This window comes from Macaca thibetana, chromosome 19 (assembly GCF_024542745.1).
Source record: "Macaca thibetana thibetana isolate TM-01 chromosome 19, ASM2454274v1, whole genome shotgun sequence".
In the NCBI taxonomy this organism is placed as follows: domain Eukaryota; kingdom Metazoa; phylum Chordata; class Mammalia; order Primates; family Cercopithecidae; genus Macaca; species Macaca thibetana.
In genome coordinates, this window is record NC_065596.1 from 52,215,759 (window position 1) to 52,238,486 (window position 22,728).

General features: G+C 51.3%; 1 protein-coding gene across 5 annotated transcripts in view; it reads left to right on the plus strand.

Moving 5' to 3' along the window:
* Positions 1-22,728, plus strand: part of LOC126943623 (cytochrome b-c1 complex subunit Rieske, mitochondrial) — a 1,156,760-nt gene that overhangs the window by 228,884 nt on the left and 905,148 nt on the right. Inside the window, exon 1 of one of the 5 annotated variants that reach the window (XM_050772574.1) lies at positions 20,894-20,897. The exons of the other annotated variants lie outside the window; for them this stretch is intronic. The gene's annotated coding sequence lies outside the window, so the exon portion shown is untranslated. Of the gene's footprint in view, positions 1-20,893; positions 20,898-22,728 lie in introns of those variants that run through there. 5 annotated transcript variants of the gene reach the window in all.

Sequence of the window (22,728 nt, forward strand, 5' to 3'; positions counted from 1 at the left end):
AAAAGTCCCTGGGGCGCAAAGGAGCTTGTTGAGTTTGTGGAACAGCAAAAAGTTATTGTGCCTGGAGCTCGCAGAGGAATGGGAGAGGATTGGAGATTGGAGATGAGGGAGAAGCGTTCACAGGACCTGATTGTGCAGGACACGCAGGCCAGGGTAAGAAGGACATAGACAGCTCCACAGCCTTCCCCTGTTCTGGAATCCACCATCTCCAGATGGAAGGGCAGTGGCCCACCTTGTAGGCCTCTCATGACTGGGTCCAAAAAGGGGAAGGCCCAGTGCGTAGACAGAGCCACGTCCTGGGAGTTCTTAGCTTGACCTGGTCTTTTCACTTTGCTCTCCCTTCTGGTCTGCCGGAATTACTCACACCTGCACCCGAAATTTGGCCTCCTTATCCAGACATTTGAGGCCATGACACAAAACCTGGGCCATTTCTATCATCCCCATGTTGCTCCGTAAACTCCCTGCCAGACAGACAACCCACCCAAACCCACACCACTTCCATCTTCCCCCCTGCCTTCCCACCGTCCCTTCATCTGTCCTCACAGCTCAACATCTACTCATTCTTCAAGGACAGCTCAGATCCCCCGACTCTGTGAGACCTTCCCCGGCTCTGCTACCAGCAAACAGCCTCCGACCGGCTCCCACGACTCCAGGGCCTCCCCATACCATGTACAGGCGGCCCCACTCAGATCTTGCTCCCTCCACCTTGACCGGAGATGGCAGACGGCTCCGAGTGCGAGTTCTCTGGGTGAGTCACTCATGCTACAAACCCAGAGTTCCCTCTCCTTCCCCCTTCCCGCTACTCCTTCCTCACAACCTGCCCCAGCAAGTCTGGGCAGTGCTAGCTCCCGGGTGCACCTCGAATCCCGCCTGCCTTGTGTCCACTCGAGCCTTAGCCACCATTATCCCTGAGCTGGGCTGGCTCCATAAATCCTTCTGCACACAGCAGCCAGGGAGATTGATCTATTTATTACTCTTTTTTGTTAGAGCTGAGGTCTTGCTCCGTCACCCAGGCTGTAGTGCAGTGGTACAATCATAGCTCACTGCAGCCTCTAACTCCCGGGCTCAAGCGATCCTCCCGCCTCAGCCTCCTGAGCAGGTGGGACTACAGGAGTGTGTCACCATGCTTGACTAATTTTTCCATTTTTTGTAGAGATGGGGTCTCACTATGTTGCCCAGCTGGTCTCGAACTCCTGAGCTCAAGCAATCCTTCTGCCTCTGCCTCCTGAAGTGCTGGGATTACAGGCGTGAGCCTCCAAGACAGCTGGGATTTACTTTTAATACAACCCAAATCATGTTACTCTTCTCTTAACCCCTTCAGTGGCTCTGCATTGCATGAGAAGTAGAATTCAGATGGTCCCCCCGGCCTTGCAGAGCCTCATGGCCTGTGTGCATCTCTTCCACCTCCGTTCACAGCCTGCCCCTGCCACACGCTCCAGGCGCTCTGGACACCTTGTTCTCCTTCAACCTGCCTGGTTCCTCCCTGCCACAGGACCTTTGCATTTGCCATTTCCTCCTCAGGGCACTCTCCCTCTCCCCAGCTCCCTGCTCACCTCATTCAAGCTGCTGCTCCCCTATCACTTCTGCAAAGAGACCTTCCTGCCGGCTTCAGCTGTAGGAGGCCCTCCCCGCACCCACAGCACTCCACTACATTGCCTATTTTATTTCTTTCATCCCCCTATTCACCACTCCCCTAAATGAGGGCATCTCTTTGCTGTTCCCGGCATACCTCTGCACCCTGGCCTCCTTCACCATACACTCCAGGGGAAACTGATGATCCTGTCAGGCTTGGTTTGTGTGCACACCGAGTTTCTCACTCAGTGCCTGGCATACAGTAGGAGCCTACCAAACAGCTGTCAGGTGGGCAGATGGGTGCCCCACAGCCTTCTTTCAGGCTTGATCCCTAGGGGAGGGCTCTGCTAGACTGTTCCCCCACGCTTTTTTTTGTTTTTTGTTTTTTTGAGACGGAGTTTCACTCTGTCGCCTAGGCTGGAGTGCAGTAGCACAATCACTGCCACCTCCGCCTCCTGGGTTGAAGCGATTCTCTTGCCTCAGCCTCCCGAGTAGCTGGGATTACAGGCATGCACCACCACACCCAGCTAATTTTTGTATTTTTAGTAGAGATGGGGTTTCACCATGTTGGCCAGGCTGGTCTGGAACTCCTGGCCTCAAGCAATCCATCCACCTTGGCTTCCCAAGGTGCTAGGATTACAGGCATGAGCCACGGCCGACTGTCTCCCCTTTGGTGCACTTTGCAAGCTGTGATGATTAACTTAGCATTTGTAACATTGAGTGTTCGTCTTCACCTCCAGCCTCTGAAACCCCAAGGTCAGGTCCACATCTGTCTCAGTCCCTCCAGGACCTCAAGCCCAGTCCAGAGCCTGGCCCAGAGCAGGTGCTCAGTAAACATCTGGAGACTGAAGTCCAAGACACCCTGTGGAGAGGAGCAGTTTTTTCTGAGTGGAATTCTGTGACCTTGGCTGACTCCCTCGTGGGTGTCTGCAGACCTGGCCCTCAGAGCCTCTGCGTGTTGAAGGCACACAGCACTTGCAGGGATACAGGCCCTTGCCTCTGTCAGCTCCCCCTGCTACTGAGAGACCAGCTCAGAGGCCAGGACAGCAGCTCAGAAGGGGAGGAAAGGAACAGACCTGAGGGCTGGTCCTCAGTGAGGCCTGGCCCAGGAGGGAGCTCTTCTCCCCAGCAGATCGTGAGAGCTGTGCACCTTGCCGGGATGGTGGTGCTCAGCAAACGCCCACCTGAGTGCATCTTCAGAGCACCCTTTCAGGGCAGCGAGGCGGCTGGCGAGGATGCCCCTGCACAGGAGCTCTGTTTTAAAACATCTGTTGATCCACATAAGAACAATACAGGGAAGAGGCTTTCCGGGCGCACCGATGCTTCAAAGGCCTCAAAAATTAGAATTGCTGTCACGGCCTCTGCACCTCCCAGTCCAGGCCTTTTGTCTGGGTCTCCCTACGTGGCCACCAGGGCGGCTAATGCCCTCCAGCCACATGCTCTGCTTTGCTGGCCAGACAATGGCCTCTGAATAGGCCCATCCAGAGTGCCCTTTTGAGTGACAGAACCCAGTGCAGCAGCCGAGACTGTAAGAAACTAAGCCTACGGGCTCCGGGGCCTGGGGTAGGCATTGCTTGCTGACCAGGTCTGGGTGGCGTGGGGCACGCAAAGGGGAGGGGACACACAGCCAGAGTCCCTCTACCTTCCTTGTTAAATATGGAGCCACAGGCCTTTCCTAATTAGCCGGCCCTGTTGGTACAGGGAGAAAGGAAAGCAACAGGGAAGACAGAACATGACCTCCAAGCCCGTGGTCAGTCCCTGGCTCCGAGGCCTTGTCCTGCCTCTTGTCCAGACTTGACACTTCCAAAGGGCTGGACATGCAGTCCTGGACCCATGCCAGCCTCCAAAGTTGCCTCCTCCTTCTAGAAGATGGTGAACTCAGCCCAAAGGTCCACCCAGCTTTCTGGAGTGAAGGGAGAGGATTAAAGGGCTGCCCGGTGAGACCTGGGAGACCTGCTTTGCATTCCTTGGTAAGTCACTGAACCTCTATGAGCCAATTCCTCCTCTGTGAAATGGGGGTGGTGAGAGCTATACCTAACCTCACAGAATTGCAGCATGGCTTTAATGAGATCTGGTTCATGAAGTGCTTTAGAAGTTAAGTGGCACCCGTAGGCCACCCTTACTGTCATCTGGGCATCACGGTCTTCACGGGTGCCCCGTCAGCACCAGCTGTGGGCAGGCACCGGGCTAGGTACTTTGCACGTGTATTGTCATCTTTGTGTCGTCCTCACCTTATGAGGGACAGACTCAGAGAAGTGAAGGCCTGGCCCACAGCCACGCAGCTTCTGTAAATCCAGACTGACCCACAGCTTGGCCCATCTGCACCAGCAGTCTCCACTGTCAGTTCCCTTCCAGAAACCTATATTGAGGCCAGGCACAGTGACTCATGCCTGTAATCCCAGCACTTTGAGAGGCCAAGGCAGGAGGACTGCTTGAGGCCAGGAGCTCGAGATCAGCTTGGGCAACATAGGGAGAACCTATCTCTTACAAAAAGATTTTAAAAATTAGCCAGCATGGTGGTACATACATGTAGTCCCAGCTACTCAGGAGGCTGACGTGGGAGAATCACGAGCCCAGGAGGGTGAAGTTTTAGTGAGCTATGATTACACCACTGCACTCTAACCTGGGTGACAGAGTAAGACCCTGTCAAGGGAAGGGGAGGGGAGGGGAGGGGAGGGGGGGGGGGGGGGAGGGGAGGACACAGGAGGAGAGGGGGGAGAAGAGGGGGAGAGGAAGGGAAGGGGGAAGGGGAGGGGAGGGGGAGGGGCAGGGGAGAGGGAAGGGGAAGGGAAGGGGGAGGGAAAGGAGGAGAGAGGGAGAGAGGAGGAGACGGAGGAAGGGAAGGGAAGGGAAGGGGGAGGAAAGAGAGAGGGAATGGGGAGGGAAAGGAGGAGAGAGGGAGGGAGGAGGAGAGGGAGGAAGGGAAGGGAAGAAAAGGGAATCGAAGGGAAGGGGGAGGGAAGAGAGAGGCAAGGAGGAGGGATAGGAGGAGGGAGGAAGGGAGGAGGAGTGGGAGGAAGGGAAGGGAAGGGAAAAAGGGAAGGGAAGAGAAGGAAAGGGGGAGGAAAGAGGGAAGGGGGAGGGATAGGAGGAGGGAGGGAGGGAGGAGGAGTGGGAGGAAGGGAAGGGAAGAAAAGCGAAGGGGGGCCGGGCGCGGTGGCTCAAGCCTGTAATCCCAGCACTTTGGGAGGCCGAGACAGGCGGATCACGAGGTCAGGAGATCGAGACCATCCTGGCTAACACGGTGAAACCCCGTCTCTACTAAAAAATACAAAAAACTAGCCGGGCGAGGTGGCGGGCGCCTGTGGTCCCAGCTACTCGGGAGGCTGAGGCAGGAGAATGGCGTAAACCCGGGAGGCGGAGCTTGCAGTGAGCTGAGATCCGGCCACTGCACTCCAGCCTGGGTGACAGAGCCAGACTCCGTCTCAAAAAAAAAAAAAAAAAAAAAGAAAAGCGAAGGGGAGGAAAGAGGGAGGGAAGAGAGAGGGAAGGGGGAGGGATAGGAGGAGGGAGGGAGGGAGGAGGAGAGGGAGGAAGGGAAGGGAAGAAAAGCGAAGGGGAGGAAAGAGGGAGGGAAGAGAGAGGGAAGGGGGAGGGATAGGAGGAGGAGGGAGGGAGGGAGGAGGAGTGGGAGGAAGGGAAGGGAAGAAAAGCGAAGGGGAGGAAAGAGGGAGGGAAGAGAGAGGGAAGGGGGAGGGATAGGAGGAGGGAGGGAGGGAGGAGGAGAGGGAGGAAGGGAAGAGAAGGGAAGGGAACTGAACTGAGTCTATTGTGAGCAAGAGCTTCCTGTGTATGTTTCAGGCAATGTTGGGAGGCCCCTTTCTCCAGGGCAAACCAAGTTCTCATTCCACAGATACTAATGGAAGGACTGCCCCAAACAGGTAGGTAACAGGTAACAGAGTTTGTGTCTCCACACTTTATAACCCCCAACCACTGGCACCTAAAAGGAACAAGCACTCAAGAGAATGCTGTCCCCACCAGGACACAGGCCCTATAGTGCTCCCACCGCCAGCCCGCACTGCGGATGGTGGCCTCTCTCCCCTGGGAAAATCTCAGTGTCTATCCTGTTGACACAGGTGAGAGTGAGCAATGACTGTGCCTGTAGGACTGGCATTGGGATGTTGGAGATGGCGTCTCATTCCGTCACAGGTCCCCCCAACACCACCACAGGAAAATCTTTAAATGACTGATCATACCTTTGGTTTCAATTCAACCATCTTCCTTCAGGACTTTTTGTTTGTTTGTTTGTTTGTTTGTTTGTTTGAAACAGAGTCTCTGTTGCCCAGGCTGGAGTGCAGTGGCATGATCTCAGCTCACTGCAGCCTCTGCTGGTCTTGAACTCCTGACCTCAAGTGATCCACCTGCCTTGGCCTCCCAAAGTGCTGGGATTACAGGCGTGAGCCACCGTGCCCGGCCCTTCAGAACATTTCTGCAGCCTCTGTAAGCTAACCACCACTGGGAACGCAGCTTGCTGTGTCCTTGTTTCCCCTTATGAAGGGCCTTCTTGGACTTCACTCAGACTAGAAGACCAGGAGGAAACTGTCCCTCTTCCCAAGAGATAGGCATTTTTTACCTGGACAATGACTCAATGTCATTAAACTCCTTATGTTTCCTTTTTCACCTTGGCTGCCAGGAAGTTCAGAAATAGCATTTCTGCCAGGGTTCCCTCTCTCAATTTCATCTTTTGCTTCTGGCCATCTTATTACGCCTGTATCACATACGTATCAAAAATACTGGTAGTAGGAAGGCTACATATTTCTGATAAGTATACAAAGAAAGAACCTTCGAGAAGCGCCTCCCAGGACTCCCTGTGCCCTGAAGTCTGGCCACCACATTGCCAACTTATCACGCCAGAGAATCCCAGTTATGTCCTCTATTCAGCACTCCTGTCTCGCTCAAGCCGAGTCTCCCTGTCCTCAGCAAAGGCCTGGGTTTATGCCTCAGACATCATGCCTGGAGGCACACAGGTGTCAGAAAATCGTATTTCGGTGGAGAGCGAGGCAAATTTTCTTTCTGGGGTGGCAGGGGTTCATCTGCTGCATGGCCGTGACTGTTCCTCTAAAACATGCTTCACGAGGTGATGGAGGTGATGGAGTGCCCTGCCTCAGGTTCAAAAAATGAAGCAAATTTTGCTTTACTAATTTAGTCACATACAACAATAAATCCCTGAAATATGTCTTATGTATATTTTGCATTACCTCTTGCAGACAAATACAAAAACATGGTCAACATTTGCAATAAAATTATCATAGAAATGCCATCTCAAATCTTATTTTCTTTTTTCCAATGTGCATTTCACAAATAACTTGTATTAAAATTATGTTTTACAGAGTAGAAATAGACAACAAATACCCCTGGTAATTTAAATAGGCATTTGCATAACATGACTAGAACACTTTAGAAAAACGCACAGCATCGGAAAATATGAGTTCAAAAACACTTAAATACAAGTGATTTTAATAAGTCTAATATGAAAAATGCCTTTTAGCTGTATTAATTAGTGAATTAAAATGTGTTGATCTTGGAATATTTTCCAGCTAACAGGTTTGGGGATTTGTGGAGCTTTTTTTTTTTTCTTTCTGTTTGTGAGAGAGCGTTTGCCATTCATTAAACACCACCATGGTGCCACCTTGGAAGTGTCTCTGCAGGTGTCTGAAGAAGGGCTGTGAAACCAGGCTCAGGCCCAAGGCCAGAGAAATACAACTCCGTGAGGGGACAGCAGGTGGAATATCCAGACTCCAGAGATCCTGGGCCCGACCCACTTAGGGGCACAGGGCCTGGACTTCACAACCTTGGTGGGGAGGGAAAGGTATGCATCCCATAGAGCCCCAGATTGGGTCTCCTCCACATTGTGCCTGGCTCTGATACTGAAGGTTTTATGGAACCAGTTTCCCCCCTGCATTCTCTGGAAGGATTTGCCCAAGCATAAGAGTTAGCTGGTGTGTGTAGGCCCTGTGGATGGATAGCACTGCCATGACTTATCCTATAAAACCCTATTTTTCTGCTGGGCATCTTCATGCATTGTTTTTCATTTGTTATCTTTATTTTTTACTTATTTAAAAAAAAAAGTTTTTTTGACGCCAGGTGTGGTGGCTCAAGCCTATAATCCCAGCACTTTGGGAGGCTGAGGTGGGTGGGTCACCTGAGGTCAGAAGTTCAAGACCAGCCTACCTAACATAGTGAAAACCCATCTCTACTAAAAAAAAAAAATACAAAAATTAGCTGGGCGTGGTAGCATGTGCCTGTAGTCCCAGCTACTCGGAGGCTGAAGCAGGAGAATTGCTTGAACCTGGAAGGCGTAGATTGCAGTGAGCTGAGATCATGCCACTGCACTCCAGCCTGGGAGACAGAGTGAGCAGTCTAAAAACCAAAAACAAACAAACAAAAAATTTTCAGACAGGGTCTCTGTTCCCCAGGCTGGAATACAGTGGCACTGCAGTTCACTATATATAGCTCACTGCAGCCTTGAACTACTGGGCTCAAGTGATCCTCCCACCTCAGCCTCCTGAGTAGCTGGGACCGCAGGCATACATCACCACGCCTGGCTAAGTTTTTAGATTTTTTGTAGAGATAGGGTTTCACTATGTTGCCCAGACTGGTCTTGAACTCTTGGCCTCAAGTGATCCTCCTGCCTGGGCCTCCCAAAGCACTGGGATTACAGGCAGGAGCCTCTGCCCCCGGCCTTTGTGTATTGTTTTTAAAGTAATCTTTTTCCTTTTCTCTGTCCTGGGCTGTCTCCCAGCTTGGTACAGCAGGTCAGCTCTCGGCAGGTCCAGGGAAGCACATGGCCTTACGGCCACGAAGTGCAAACCCAGCTGAGGAGCACTACGGCCAGGCCAACCGAAGATGGCTGTTCTCCCATTGAGTGAAAAAACACCCTGCCACTTGGGAATGCGGGCTCGGCGCAGTGATAGCTCATCAAAAGCGAGGAAGATGCATATTTATATTTCTGCAATTTAGTTGGAATACCCTTCTGAGAACCGGCAGCAGAGGCGCCTTCAGTGCACAGTTTCTGAGTTGTTAAAATTTTCATTCTAGGTCCCCAGGAAACAGTGCATTAAAACACATCACTGCTTCCTCGCCTCATCAAAACTCCCCCGTTTGCTACTCTCCTGCCCCAAGAACGGGCTGGGAAATGAAAGCAAGGGAGCCTGGGAGCGTGGTCTGCGAAGGAGAGGGGCCGGTCGTGCAGGTGCCAGGGCAGATGGCCTCAGGTCCAGCCACGATGCTCCTCAGCCTCCCGCCCTGCAAAAGATGCCCTCAGCGGCGCCCCTCTTCTTTAAAAGGTTTCTCCAGCTACTCAAGCCAGGCATGAAGGAAATCACAGACCACCAAGGTCAGACGTGAAAATTCAACCCTGCCATTTGGCAGATGAAGACCGTGAGGCCCAGCAGGGAAGAGACTTGCCCAGAGTCACTTAGTGACAAGAATACAAGTCCCCTGATGCCAGGTCAGGGTCCTTTTGTAATGGCTGAGCTGCCTTCCAGAAGAGGTGCTCCATTTTTAAAATAAACCTTTTTTTAGAGACAGGGTCTCATTCTGTTGCTCAAGAGGGAGTGCAGTGGTACAATCATGGCTCACTGCAGCCTCAACTTTCTGGGTTCAAGCGATCCTCCCACTTCAGCCTCTTGAGCAGCTGGAACTACAGGTGTACAGGTGTGTGCCATTATGCTTGGCTAATATTTAAATTTTTTGTAGAGATGGGGTCTCACTATGTTGTCCAGGCTGGTCTCTAACTCCTGACCTCAAATGATCTGTCTGCCTCAGCCTCCCAAAGTGCTGGAATTGCAGGCATGAGCCACAGCACCTGGCCAAAACAAAGTTTTAATTTTAGAATAGTTTTAGATGTACAGAAAAGTTGTGAAGATAGTAGAGTTCCCACGTTGTTAGGATTTTACATTGCTCTGAACATCTGCCACAAATTAGGCGTCAATGTTCCTTACATCATTATTGCCTGAAGTCCACACTTTATCCGGATTTCCCTGGTTTGTACCTAATGTCCTGTTTCTCTTCCATGACCCCATCAGGGACACCCCGTGGCTTTTAGAACTCACGTCTCCTTAGGATCTTCTAGACTGCAACTGTTTCTCCTACTTGCCTTGTTTTTAATGCCCTTGACAGATCTGAGGAACATGGCGCAGATATTTTGTAAAATGTCCCTCAAGTTGGGGCTGTCTGCTGTTTTTTTTTCACGGTTGGACTGAGCTGATGGGGTCTGGGGAGAAAGGCCATAGGGGATAAGGACCGTTCTCCCCATATCCCACTCTCAGAAGGACTTGCCCCTGACCTTCCGTGCCTGGTTGGGCTCAGGTTTCTCCAGGGTCGAGCTCCTCTTTCTCAACCCTGTTTCCATAGCGTACCACTGGGAATGGGGTCACTGCGTGCAGCTCACACTTAAGAGCTGGGATGATCACCTGCCTCCTCGAAGGAGGGGTGTCTACGTCAATTACGTGGAATTCTTCTGCACAAGATGTGTCTATTCTCACCCACCTACTTATTTATTCAACTACTTAGCTATATCAATGTGGATTCGTGGATATATATTTTGTACTTTTTTTTTCTTTTTTTTGAGACGGAGTTTCGCTCTTGTTACCCAGGCTGGAGTGCAATGGTGCGATCTCTGCTCACTGCAACCTCTGCCTCCCAGATTCAAGCGATTCTTCTGCCTCAGCCTCCTGAGTAGCTGGGCTTACAGGTGCCCGCCACCACATCCGGCTAATTTTTTGTATTTTTAGTAGAAACGGGGTTTTGCTATGTTGGCCAGGCTGGTCTCAAACTCCTGACCTCAGGAGATCCGCCCGCCTCGGCCTTCCAAAGTACTGGGATTACAGGTATGAGCTACCGCACCCGGCCTGTACTTTGGGTTGTAATGCAATACTACATTTTTTGTTGCTCAAATTGTTCTGACTTTGGCCACTGGGGACTCTTTCATTGATTCCTTTGACATGCCCCACAGTTGCATGTGTGTGTGTATGTGTGTGTATGGGTGTGTGTGTATGTTTGTGTATGTGTGTCTATGTGTATATTTGTGTGTGTGTGTGTGTCTATGTGTGTCTATGTGTGTATGTGTATGCTTATGTGTGTGTGTGTGTGTGTCTATGTGTGTGTCTATGTGTGTCTATGTGTGTATGTGTATGCTTATGTATGTGTGTATGTGTGTGTGTGTGTGTGCGTGTGCACTCTACTTTTTGGTCCCGCAATATGCTTCAGGCTCATCTGACATTTCCTGTCCCAATCCTAGAATCAGCTGTTTCTTCAAGGGATTCTTGCTCCTGGTTTCAAGAATGGTATTAGAAACCAAGGCCCGGTTTTTAGGTGTTATTACTGGGGTGTCATTGTTTCTAGGCCCTCTCAGCAGACAGAGCCAGGAAGCGGATGTGTGTACACTAACCCCTGTATATACACATATCTAAAATATCTTTATGTGCAACCATCTGTATCTATACTAGGCTAAGAAGAAGTGCACACCAACGTCCTGAATTCATCTCCAATACGGTGGATTATTCTGGCCTACCCCTTGCTTATCAGCAAGGTGCCCAGTTTTCAGGTGGAGAGAGCAAGGCCCTGAGGTGGATGTCACTGGCTCAGGGTCACAACTCAGTGACTGTCTTGGCCTGCACCAAAAATGCAACTGCCCTTGGCCGATGGTCAGTCATTTAGATCAGAGGGTGGGGACTGTGTTTGCCTTAGAAAGAGGCAACAAGAGGGCCAGGCCTCCAGAAATTTGCACAGGAAGAGCTGAAAGCTGGCCAGCAGAATCCAGCCTTGGTGCCATTCGTGTACACTTTGTCCCATCTCCCCAACCAACCTGCCCAGGAAATGTGACCTAGGAAAGCCATCAGAGCCGATGCTGGCTCTTCCCTGCCCACATGTCTCAGAGCTCAGCAGCCGGCATGTACCTGCAGTTTCCCAAGGCCAGAGGCAGAGATTCTATGCCTCTGTCCCTGAGAACTTCTCCAGGATCTTGGAAATTCCTCGCCTGCAAAGCCAGAAGGTCCAGGTAACTAATATCTTGGGGGTAACCCTCACCCAGGAACTGGCAGCATTCATGTCAGCTTTCTCCCCTTCCTGGGGAACACCCCATGGTAGGTGCCATGGCCCCTCCCCACACCCCCGCTGGAGGGGAGCTCAGTGCCTGCTGGTGCCTGTGGATCCTGCGCCATGCTTGGTGGCTCTCTCCTCTCTTGTCACTTCCCCTCCCCACCACACTCTCTGTGGTTGCCTCCCAAATCAATGACTCTCATGGGATCCTTGTCTTGAGGTCAGCTTCTGGGGGACCCAAACCAAGACGTCAACACACACACCAGCCCTTTCTTATTTTCCATGCAGGAATCCCAGGCTGCCTCGGCACACTCTGAGCACGCAGCCACAGAGGGGGGCCATCGGCGGGTGGGAAGTGGCTGTCAGAGCCCAGACTCAGGAGCTCAGGCATCCAGAGAGACGGGTGGGGTGGAGCCACATATCCAGGGGCCAGAAGAGGGTTGCAGCCACCACACTGTGGCTGGCTCACATCAGAGAAGTGCTAAGAGTGTGATCTGGCCAGGTGAGGCCCTAGACAGGAAGAAGACACCCAGCTTAGTCCTGCGGGCTGTTTTACAGCCATCTTTCCCTGTCATGCAGTGGGGAAGGCAGCTCCATTTGTCAGCTGTAGGTGGATGAACCGATGAGAGGTGCCAGGGGATTCTGGCATCTGAGCTTGCACCTGCCCAGAGTCTCTGTGAGCCTCCAGAAAGGCTCCATCAGTCAGAGGGACGCGCCCGTGTCCCATGAAGGGCGGCAGTCGACAGTCGACTGATAGATCTAGGTGCGCCCATATGGAGCTGCGTGCTGGCGGTGCCCCCGCCCTGCCGAAGATTAACAGCATTTGTCAGCAAGCTTCCCACAGGCCTGCAGAAATGCAGCCTCTGACTCATCCACACCTCTGCCACCTTGCCTGTCGGGGGCCACCAGCTGCACAGCCCTGCGCCCCTGGCTGCAGGGGCCCTTTGCTGCCTAAGCTGACCCGCTGGACTCTTGGGAGCCTGGAGAGGGCTTACTCTTTTTAATTTTGTCCAGAAAGTCCATGCACGCACACATATGTACACACACACGCACACGCACGCGTATGCAGTTACATAGCAACTCTGGCACATGCTAGAAATTCCCTTCTGCTTTTTAATACAGTCTTTCTCCCCCACAAGTTGGTCTGGTCTCTCCGGCCAGCCTGCACTCACTCTGGCCCCACACAAGCCCTCAAGCCCCGTGTGCCCTCCTGTGGTGAAGTGGGGAGGGCTGGCATCTGTGTTGGTCCCCGGGGGTCACTAGGAAGCAGCTCAGGACTCATGTGACATTCTGCGTTGACTTTAGAAAGATTCCAAGGTGTCCTGATTACACTCTGTCCTTATGAACTGGATTAGAGGGCCCTTAACAGATAATGCCCGGAGTTCTCTCTGCTTGTCGGACATTGAGCAATTATGAGCGAGGTCTTAAGAGATAAGTGAAACAGCGATGCCTCAGCCAGGAGCTCAAAAGGTGGTTCCAGCGAGGCTTGCAAAACAATACCAGGGCAGGCGGGGAGCGATTTCCTCAGCTTTGGACGCTGAACTATGAGCCTCTCGGTGAAATCTTTTCATATCGGGATAAGACCTGGGTAGCTCTTAATCCCTTAATTCTACCAGTTGGCCAGGAGTTAGAATTGGATTTGGAACCTGAGGGAGGGAGAAGGGAAAAATCAACAGAGGAATGCAGAGCTCTTCAGAGTTGGACCCGTTTTCTTTTTCCCTCCCTGACCTGGCCAGGGATAACATCCGTGGGGCAGGTGGGGTGGGGGTGGCCCCTGGTCTCCCCTCCACTGCAAGGTGTCCAAACTGGGGGTGTCAGGCCTCCAGAGACCCTGGTGGCCACAGACCAGAGGGTCAGAGCCAAGCTAGGGGAATAGAAGGGTCTTTTAAAAAGTGAACCCCTTGCCTGTGAGGTGCAAGGCAGCTACATGCTTCACCCCTACCATTCCCCCAAAAAGTAAGAACAGTAACAATCACCCTGGTAATGGGCCTCCCTCCATCTGTATGAAGTGTTCCTAGAAGCATCTCTGGAAAACCAATAACCAAGCAAAGTGAAAAGCGTGTCCTGATCATGCCAGTTTGGTCTGGGGAGTCCCCTGCACCCTCCACCCTGACCGCCACCCAACGCCCGAAACACAGTTTCTTAAGGCAGCCCACCCACCCCACTGCCTGAAGCTGTGGGAGCTTGCCCTGGACAAGGCGGGGCTAAGGGGTCACTTCAGAAAAGAGGAAACAAGGGGGAACAGGTGGAGGGAGTGGGGATGGTGGAGCAGAGGTCCCCACAGGGAGGCCATAGCCCCTAACAAGTGCCCCAAGCGCAGATCAGAACCTATAATCAGAGCCTCAAGAAAAGCATCTGCGACTGGGCGTCATTCATTCATTCACTCAGCAGGCCCATATTGAGGCCTGCTCTGCACAACACCCTGAGCTCTGTGCTGGAGCCAGAGGGAGGAAAAAGCTTCGATCCTAACCTCCAAGGAGCTCACAAAACAGAGAGGGAACAGAATCGGGAAGCATCAGTCACAAAGCAGCCTGACGGTGCTATACAAAGGAAGACCCTGGGGCCCCAGATGCACAGAGAGGGCAGGTGCCTTCCCACATGTGAGGACAGTCATGAAAGGCTTCCAGATGGATGTGGCTTGGAGCTCAGTAGGAGGTGCCAGGAGAAAAAGTCATCCCATTCTCAGTCCTGGGTCTTTCGCCTTCTCCAGGAGCTCTGCAGTAAGGCAAGTGAAGAAAAGACCTTGAGAGGAAATGGAATAAGAACCCATCCCTGTGTCCCCCATTAAAGATTCTTCTTTTGCCTAAGATGTGTTACATCAGAGGCTTGAAAGGGAGTGGGCTGAGATAGCCCAGCCTAGAGCCCACCTGCCCCAGAGGAGGGCTCCATTCGTTGGACAGATGAATGAATGGATGGAGGAATGAATGAGGGATGGATGGATGAGTAGATGGATGGATGGATAGAGGGATGGATGGATGAATGAGTGGATGAATGGATTGATGGGGGATAGATGGATGAGTGGATGGATGCATGGATGGATGGATGAGTGGATGGGTGGATGGGTGAGTGGATGGATGGGTAGATAGATGGATAAATGAATGGATGGGTTAATGGATGGATGAATGATGGTTGGATGGAGGATGGATGGATGAATGGATGGATGGGTAGATGATGGATCGATGGGTAGATGGATGATGGATGGATGGATGGGTGGATGGATGAATGGATGGATAAATGGATGGGTGGATGGGTGGGTGGATGGATGGGTAGATGGATAAATGAATGGATGGATTAATGGATGGATGAATGATGGATGGATGGATGGATGGGTAGATGATGGATAGATGGGTAGATGGGTGGACGATGGATGGATGGATGGCTGGAAGAATGAGTGGATGAATGGATTGATGGGGGATGGATGGATGAGTGGATGGATGGGTGGATGGGTGGATGGGTGAGTGGATGGATGGGTAGATAGATGGATAATGAATGGATGGGTTAATGGATGGATGAATGATGGTTGGATGGATGAATGGATGGATGGGTAGATGATGGATCGATGGGTAGATGGATGGATAATGGATGGATGGATGGGTGGATGGATGGATGGTCGGGTAGATGGATGACTAGATGGATGAATGGGTGGATCGATGGATGAATTGATGGATAGATGGATGGATGATAGATAAATAGATGGATGGATGAGTGGATGATGGATGAGTGGGTGGGTAGATGGATGGATGGGTGGATGGATGGATGAATTGGTGGATGGGTCAATGGATAGATGGATGCGTGGATGGGTGGCCTGAGGAGGGACAGCCACACAGGTTGGGAAGGCATAACACAATAACCCCATAGTGTAGATGAGGAAACAGTATCCAGACTGAAAAAGAAATACAAGGGAGACCAAGGGACACCACCATGCTCAATGGCCCCTAAGAGGTGTTTGGTAAATTAATTTTATTTTTTAAAAAAAAGAAATAAAATTCTTTTTCAAGCTAGACTCTTTCAGTTGCAAATGACCACATCCTGACTTAAACTCGCTTAAGAATAAACGTATGGGAGACAGAGAGGTTCAGATTCCTGAAGAATGCAGTGAGAGATCAGGTGTGGTGGCTCGCTCCTGTAATCCCAGCACTTTGGGAAGCTGAGGTGGGAGAATTGCTTGGGCTAGGGAGTTTGAGGCTACGGTGAGCTGTGATTGCACCACTGCACTCTAGCCTGGGTAAAAGAGCAAGATCTTATCTCAAAAGAAAAAAAAAAAAAGAATGTAGGGGTAAATCCAGCATAGCTTCAGGCACAGCTGGATCCAGGCACTCAAATCCAGCCTCTACCTCCTTACCTCTCAGCCCACTCCCAGCCCAAGCTCTCCCGGTGCAATAGGATGCCAGATCCCCTCAGCTTAGCAACCCCTCAGGACATTTCAGCAGGCTCCAGTCAAAGTCCTTAGGTTGCCTCTTGGCACAGATGTGGATCAGCTGAACATCCCCAAATCAAATGCTGTGACCATAGGGACACAACTGTCTTGTGCTATAAGCCTGGGCGAGGGATCGCCTGCGGCCAAAGTGTGGGTCTAACTGAACAGGACAGACTAAGAGATTTTGGGAGCACAGAGTGTCCCCAAAGAAGAATCCAGGTGCGATTGCCAAAAGAAGAGTGGGGGGATGCCAGGCAGGTGACATCTATCTGGCATCACTTTCAGAAGTATGGAGAGCTGGTGAAACGGGGGAGCCACCAGTGTGGAAACAGGAAGTGAAGCTGCTCCCCACTGGAGGGACAGGTCGCAGCCTGAACCCTCCAAGTACCCATTGCCAGTGCCCGGGCCTTCAATCTCTAAGCATGTCACTTCCTCCCTCCCCTCTCCAGCCAGACCCTGCCCCCTACCCTATGCACCCACTAGCCCCAATCCCCAGGGGACCAGTTGGAAAAAGGCAACTGTCCCCTGTGCTGGTTATTGATTTAATTTCTGTTTACTTCACTGTAAGCTTAATTTGCTGTGTTAATGGCATTTTAATTCACTTGTCCTTGCAAGGGGCTGATAATGCCGCACTTTCGTGCAGCGGCAGTGACGTTTCTCTGCCTCCCAGTCCTTCAGTGGGTGGAGCTGGGCATTATTTCCCAGACTTCCCTCTCCTGCACCCCGATGTGACACCCACTGCCAGCCCACTCATGGTGACGGCCACTGCTCCCTGTTCTCTGGGCTTCGGGAAAGTCAGCCAGAGCACAGAGTCCTGGCTGAGAACCTGGCTGGTTCTTTCTGAACCCAGAAAGAAATGGGGTCCAGGTAGAGGTAAAGCTGCCTCAGGGCCCTGGGGACTGCTGTCCCCCAACACCGCGTCCTGGTGGGGCCAGCCCTTAGCAGGGTCTTCGAAATTAAAGATAGCAGCAAGCCAGACTCATTAAAGGATTCCAGAAAATTTAGCCAAACCCGGTTCCTCCATCTGGGGGTCAAACTCTCTGCCGACTGTGTCTGTGTCCTTGTCCCAAATCTCCATCCACTCACATGACACAGCCAGTTCTGCCTTTCACGGGGTCACAAACGCACAAACACGGCGTGGCACAGTGCGACGGGAGCTGGCCCCGGTCTTGGCGGCTCTGCGTTGAAAATCCAGCTCTGGCAGTCTGTTCTGCATCTGGAAAGCGGGGATTCGAATTTTGGCCAGGCTGACCTCTCAGACTTGAGGTGGACTGGGACAGTGCTGGCTAACCTGCAAGCTCTGCCCACGTGGTGGTCACTGAGGCAGTGAATAGGGAAGGACCCTGGAGGGGACAGAACTGGACTTGTGCTCTGGTGTGCGCCAGGACCACAGTGCCCCCAAGGCAGGGACCAGGGGTGCTGGCTTATGTTAGGGTCACATGCTCTGCACACAAGAACGCTGACATTTTCACCAAACTGGAGGTTGGTTTTTCTTCCAAAGACAACTTGCCGCCAGTGGCCAGCGATGGCCCGAGGACAGGCCACTCTGGAGGGACGTTCATTTCTGGAAAGTGCGTAATGGCCCGGCCCAGCCACTCTGCGGAGGCAGTGACAGAGTGCCCATGAGCCTCGCAGTCAGGGATCGAGGCCAGAAGACACACAGAGAGAATAACAGAAACAATAAAATCAGAAGAGAGAGGAAAAGTGGAGGAGGAGGAGGAGGAGGAGGAGGAAGCATTTACAGACCTTTTGCTGGCTCCAGGCTGGTCCCAAATGATCTACTTGTTGTCATCTTTAATCCTCATAACGCTCTGTTGTTTTTCTCATTTTATGGGAAACGTAACTGAAGCTCAGAGGAGGTCAGTCGGTTGCCCAGGGCCACCCAGCTAGGAAACAGGAGCGCCAAGGCTTGAACCCAGGAGGCCTGACTGCAGATCTCATAAAGAGTAAGGAGAGGCACCAGGTAGCAGAATCCCCAGGCCAGCAGAGGCCACAGGACAGCAGAGGCCACAGGACAGCAGAGGCTATGGGAAAGCAGAGGCCACGGGGCAGAAGAGGCCACAGGACAGTGGAGGCCACGGAGCAACAGAGGCCGTGGGTCAGCAGAGGCCACAGAACAGCAGAGGCCATGGAAGAGCAGAAGCCACGGAACAGCAGAGGCCATGGGCAGCCGAGGCCATGTGACAGCAGAGGCCACGGGGCAGCAGAGGCCACGGGGCAGCAGAGGCCATCCAGGTGGAGAGCCAGTGGCTGGGCCAGCAGGACAGCAGGAGCAGAGTGAGACACAGCAGCTGTCCTGCAAAAGCACAAGCCCCTCCACTGCTGGCGGAACTGCCGCCTGTCCTGAGCCACAACCCGAGCCTGTGGCTCTCCCTGGCACTGCTGCAGCCCCTCTCTGCCTCCTTGTCCTTCACCAGAGTGGGAAACTGAGCACTCTCCTAACACTTGGAAGATCACACCAAGGCTACCTGGAACCCTTCCCAATAGTACTTCCTGTCCCCGGCCCTCCACTCACAGCAGCAAAAATCATTCCTTCCGGTTTTGCCCCGGCACCCCCACATCCCAGCCACGTGCTGCTTCAAGGCAGCACTTGGGGGATGACTCTCTGGGTCCTTGCAGAGAACAGCCGTTGCTGCACATCTCTGTCTCCCCATTTTGATGCAGTCCCCTGATGTTGGGTGCATGCCTGCTCCCCCTTTCCCCCACCACACACACACACACACACACACACACACACACACACACACTTGCAAAGGCCAGGCACCCCCTCCTGCCCCGGTTGGGGTTCTCCCCGCAGGGGGCCATTCCCAGGGCCGGTGGCCAGGGCGCTCACCTCGCAGGGTTACTGCTCATTGGAAGCCACACAGCCTGTAATGACCCTGAGCATTTCCCGGAATTAATGGCCAGCAGGATTAATAGCGCTCGGCGACACCCCGGGCCATTAGGCACCAGGAAGCCCCACACCTCGGTGGCTGCTGCTTAAGTGGAAGACATTAGCACACTCACAACAACGTCTCGCCAGGAGCGGCTTCTCCGGAGAGCTCCTGGTCCGCGCGCATCACTGGGCAGGTCCTGCAAGGACTGTGGCCACAGGCAGGGCTACAAGTCCCAGAACCCCCGCTCCAGCTTCCAGAGGCTTCTGTTTGGCCTGGGATCACTTTTCCTCTGGAACTCTCGTGTGTGTGTGTGTGTGTGTGTGTCTGTTTGTATCTGTGTCTGTGTGTGTGTGTGTCTGTGTCTGTGTGTGTGTTCATATGTGTATCTGTGTGTGTCTGTGTGTCTGTATTTGTGTGTGTGCCTGTGTATCTGTGTGTGTCTACATGTGTCTGTGTGTGTCTGTGTGTCTACATGTGTCTGTGTGTGTCTGATGTGTCTGTGTGTGTCTGTGTATGTGTGTGTCTGTGTGTGTGTTTCTGTGTCTATATCTGTGTGTCTGTGTGTCTGTATGTGTGGCTATGTCTGTGTGTGTGTTTGTATGTCTGTGTGTGTGTGTGTCTATATGTGCGGCTGTATCTGTATGTGTGTGTCTGTGTCTGTGTGTCTATGTGTCTATATGTCTGTGTGTCTGTGTATGTGTCTGTGTGTGTCACTGTGTCTATATGTGTGTGTCTGTGTGTCTATATGTGTGGCTGTGCATGTCTGTGTGTCTATGTGTCCGTGTGTGTGTCTGTGTGTGTCTATGTGTCTGTGTCTATGTGTCTATGTGTTTATATGTCTGTGCGTCTTTATCTGTGTCTGTGTGTGTCTGTGTGCATGTCTTTGTGTGTGTGTGTGTGTGTGTATGCATGTGTGACAGTGCCTCCTCGCTCTGCCTCATGAAAGACCATCCCCTCCCCGCTCTGTTTGTCACCACGCTGAGTCCAGAGCCACCTCAACTTCCCTTCCCCACTTCAAGACCTTTACACGTCACTCCTCTCTTTACTCCACACGAGGTTTTCAAGTACGTACAAGTGCCAGGCCCTGGGCAGGCACAGGGCTTCCACGGTGCACAGGAATGAGGAGCCCTGCCCTGGGTGGGGCTTGCAGGCTTGCAGTCCAGAGCGGAGATGTGACAGAATGATCCTCAGTGCCAGAATATTAGGCAAGAGGTTTCCCAAAATTGTCCTTTAGAAGACAGGGTGCTGCTCTGTGCTCCAGGCTTTGCCAAGTCTCTGTCCTGCCGCAGGGCTCTGCTCCCAATTCCGTTCAGCCTGAACTTAAAGGAAGTGACCTATTCATCCTACAAGCCCCCCGTCAATGCTAGTGTTGGATGCTTATAGAGGTCACCTGATGGGATAGGTTAAAAAAAATGGGGAAAGAAAATAAACAGAACAACAATACTTATTCCTGGGGAGGAGGCGTGGTCTCCAAACTGCAGGTGCTGGGCGCCACAGGAAAGCAGTTTTTTAGGGGTCTCAGAGGAAAGTAAATCAAGCAGTTTTTTTATGGAGAATATGGATCCCAAATGGAGCTCACACCTTTGGATACGTTTCCTTTTTTTTTTTTTTTTTTTTTTTTTTGAGACGGACTATCACCCTTGTTGCCCAGGCTGGAGTGTAGTGGTGTGATCTCAGCTCACTGCAACCTCCACCTCCCGGGTTCAAGTGATTCTCCTGCCTCAGCCTCCAGAGTAGCTGGGATTACAGGTACACACCACCACACCCAGCTAATTTTTGTATTTTCAGTAGAGACAGCGTTTCACCATGTTAGCCAGGCTGATCTTGAACTCCTGGCCTCAGGTGATCCGCCCGCCTCAGCCTCCCAAAGTACTGGGATTACAGGCGTGAGCCAAAGCATCTTGAGGGATTCAAATGAATCTATACCACTGAAGGCAGGAGCCTGAGAAAACAGCTCCCCCGACAGCCAAAGCAGTGAAAGCGGAGGGGGGCACTGTGTGAAAATTTTAGTGCAATTTATTCCTGGCATGGGAGAATAAAAAAAGTATTCTCAGTGAGTGTACTTCCTTGCATAAAAAGTGATTTCAAATGGTAGTTCTACTTTTAGTTCTTTAAGGAATCTCCACACTGTTTTCCATAGTGATTGTACTAGTTTACATTCCCACCAGCACTGTAGACGTGTTCCCTGATCACCACATCTATGCTGAGATCTATTGTTTTTTTTATTTTTATATTATGGCCATTCCTGCAGGAGTAAGGTGCTTTTGCATTGTGGTTTTGATCTGCATTTCCCTGATCATCAGTGATGTTGAGCATTTTTTCGTATGTTTGCTGGCCATTTGTATATCTTCTTTTGAGAATTGTCTATTCATGTCCTTAGCACACTTTTTGATTGAATTGTTTGTTTTTTCTTGCTAATTTGTTTGAGTTCATTGCAGATTCTGGATATTTGATCCAGCAATCCCACCACTGGGTATCTACTCAGAGGAAAAGAAGTCATAACATGAAAAAGATACTTGCACGCACGTGTTTATAGCAGCACAATTCGCAATTGCAAGACTGTGGAATCAGCCTAAATACCCATCAATCAAAGACTGGATAAAGAAACTGTAGTATAGATATATGATGGAATACTACTCAGTCATAAAAAGGAATGAATTAATGGCATTCACAGTGACCTGGATGAGACTGGAGATTGTTACTCTAAGTGTAGTAACTCAGGAACAGAAAAACCAAACATCCTATGTTCTCACTCATAAGTGGAAATTAAGCTATGAGGATGCAAAGGCATAAGAAAGACACAATGGACTTTGGGGATTCAGGGGAAAAGGATGGGAAGGGGGTGAGGGATAAAAGACTACAAATTGGGTGCAGCGTATACTGCTTGGGTGATGGGGGCACCAAAATCTCACAAATCACCACTAAAGAACTTATCTAACCAAATACCACCTGTTCCCCAATAACCTGTGGAAATAAACTTTTTTTAAAAATGTGATTTCAGGGTAGGGCATGCTGGCTCATGCCTGTAATCCCAGGGCTTTGGGAAGCCAAGGCAGGAGGTTCACTTGAGCCCAAGAGTTCGAGGCTGCAGCCAGCTACCATTGCACCACTGCACTCCAGCCTGGGTGACAGAAGGAAGCCCTAGCTCAAAAAAAAAAAGTGATTTCAAGTATGCATTGCAACATAGCTAATAACTATCATAAAGAAGTAGTGGACTATTTTGACTTCATCCTTATGAGTTTCTATATACAAGCAGGACCCCCACCAAAAAAGTTCTCATCTTTTCATTGGGAAAATAGTGGATCTCCTTGTGTTCAGATATGAAGGCACAAACAATAATTACATAGTAAACCACTTAATTAAAACAGTGGTATGAGCAGCAAGGGAGGAGTGGAAGGTGTATGAGATCAGAGGAACAAATCCTTAAAGAAGCGCTGCCTGCGTTGGTATTGAAAGAAGGAAAGAGATTGGCTGGGCTGACCCAGCTGGTGATCAAGGGGCTTCCGGGCAGAGAGCACAGGCCCTGTGGTGCAAAGGCCCTGTGGTGGGGAGGAGCAAGGAAGATGCCTCCTGTGGAAACCCAGGGCACAAGCGCCTCTCAGGGACTCTGACTCTCTTTCCAGGACAAGTGGGAGCCACTAAAGGGTTTTATATAGCAGAGAGGTGTGATCTGTGTCCATTTTGTGGCTGTTGTTCTAAGAAATGGGGTGTTGATTTCTTTCTTTTTTTTTCAGAGATAGAGTCTTATTTATTTATTTATTTATTTATTAGAGACAAGGTCTCATGTTTTCTTTTCTTTTCTTTTTTTGATAGGATCTCACT